The following is a 2,412-nucleotide window of genomic DNA, read 5'->3' on the forward strand; positions in this document are numbered from 1 at the left end:
CCTTTATTTAATTTAAATAATAACAAATTTTACTAAATAAAAACTTATCACTATAACAAAATATGTTTGATACAAAATAACAAAAGTTGTACAAGTTATACATGTTTGGTTACTAAAAAAATAACACAAGAAGTTTTGATTGCATAACTTATTTGTAAACTACCTCTATTAAGTTATGATTTTTCTTTGACAAAACTTTTATATTACTAACTGTCAAGAACTAACAAATTAACTAAAATAATTTAACAACAAAATTTATTCTCAATTTAAATTAAGATTTTTTTAAGATAATTTTAGTAAATAAGAATAATTTCTTTTTAAAGCTTGAAAACTTGACGCATAAAAGTTTAAAAATAATTTCAGAGTATATAGTATAACAACAGCATATTTTTGTAAAAATTTTTGTTAATATCAACTTAATTTTTGTAAGTAGTTATTTGTATGTAACTTTGCTTCAAAAACAATAAAATTCATTTATAAAAAACAATATTAAAACGTGAAATACAGTTAAGTTGTCAATTATTTTAAACACTTTAAAACTTATCAATATACAGCAAACTTAATATTAAACATTTTAAATAAGTTAACCGTAGGCACATTTTCCTATTTTTTTTTATAACTGTTAATTGATAAAAAACTAAGTTTAGCACATATACAACTATTTTAAAAAAATTGCATATAAATAATAATTTCTATAATTTCAAAATCAAACTAAAAACCAAAAGAATTTATGAAGTTTTCATTTAATTTTTTTCTTCCTATCTATCCCCAAAAAACTCCTTGAATTGTAGGTTTAGGCATTCCTGGATCTCCACCTTGTTTTATTCCAAAATAAATAATAATTGGAATCCATGACCATCTGAAGGTCTGGCTAGCCAAATATTTGGGCCATGAATCACCCTTTTTAGCAGCAGAACTTTTAATTTGCATTTTCAACTATTTAATAGTTCTAGTTCTAATAATAGTCTACAAAAAAATAAAGATAAGAGTATTAATATTTTTTTTACAACTTTGGTATTTAGAATTTTCACTTTTAATAAAAATCAGAACTCTTAAAAGTCTGCTAAATATTTCTTAATTTTTTTTTTATGGTAAAAACATCAGTCTTAAACTCTACTCCTTGCAATGATAAACGTTTTCTGGGAAAGTTTACTGAGTTTAAACAAAACAAAATTCACAGAACACTTATGTTTATCAACTGGTTTATTAACCGGGTTTCAATAGCATTGGTCCAGTCTAGTTTGTAGAAAGTTGTAATATATATTTTTTTCTGTTTTTAGTTTGTTAGTGTATTAGTAAATAACTACATTTCATAGTCTACATATTATAAGTGTAAATAAAATTATTAGTCTCTAAATATATTTTTGCCAGAAAACAAAGAAAGTTAAAAGTTTTAAACCATGAGCTGAAATCACTGATAAAATTTAAAACTTGTAAAAGGTTGACTTATTTTATGATTATTAGTGTTTTTTTATCTTTTATTTTTCTTTTTTTCAAATATAAAAAAACTTATTTACAATTTTCAGTGTTTTTTGTGGTTGTTTGCATTATTACTTTGGTATAGTTAAACTCCTATATTTAGAAATTTATTCAAGTTTGTAAAAAATGATAGTTTTAATTAAAAGGATATATTTATTTTATACTTTTATTTAGTTTAAGCATTTTTTTTATAAATACAGCTTTATTTTACCTTTTTTTTTCAATTTTATAGCTGTAATTTACTGTTACTTATTTTTTAATAAGTTAAAATAAGTTGGTAGGAGAGTCAAAATTCTTAAACATACTTTAAAAAAAAAAAAACTTCAAATATTTTAATTGATTTTTTTTTCTTTTTTAAACCATATAAAAGGTTTATTTATTTGCTAAAATTATAATTTCAGATAAAAGCTTAAACTTTTAAGGTACAGTTAGATATATATTTTATGTGTGTATAATGTTAGATGCATGGTTGTATAAAAATTCTTAAATTTTTTAGATATTTATTTTTTTTTTTTTTTTAGAAAAACATTTAGTGTTATAAAGTTTAATAGTCTCATTTTTCATAGAGTTTTTTGTTTTAGAGTTTATTTTTTTCTTCTTTTTCATTTTTAGCTGATTACAATTTTGATTAAGTTTGGGTGTGCAACTCGATGACCGAGAGAGGTCTTTTTGCGTATCCAGGTCATTGAATTAAAATATTTTTGGACAATTTTTTTTATTTTTTTTGTTCAATAAACTATTTATAAACTACATATATGTTTAGTATTTATGAAAATTTACAAAATGTTTGTTGAACAAAAAATATATACCTTTAGATTTAACAAATTTTTATATCTTAAAAAAATTATCTATTAAAAGAAAATTTTAATAATATAAATTTAGTTTGTTTTATTTTTTCTTTGGAACTTTAGACAATAAATTTCTAGGATTTGC

The sequence above is a fragment of the Thalia democratica genome, chromosome 4, assembly GCF_965202585.1.
Source record: "Thalia democratica chromosome 4, ktThaDemo2.hap1.1, whole genome shotgun sequence".
Classification (NCBI taxonomy): domain Eukaryota; kingdom Metazoa; phylum Chordata; class Thaliacea; order Salpida; family Salpidae; genus Thalia; species Thalia democratica.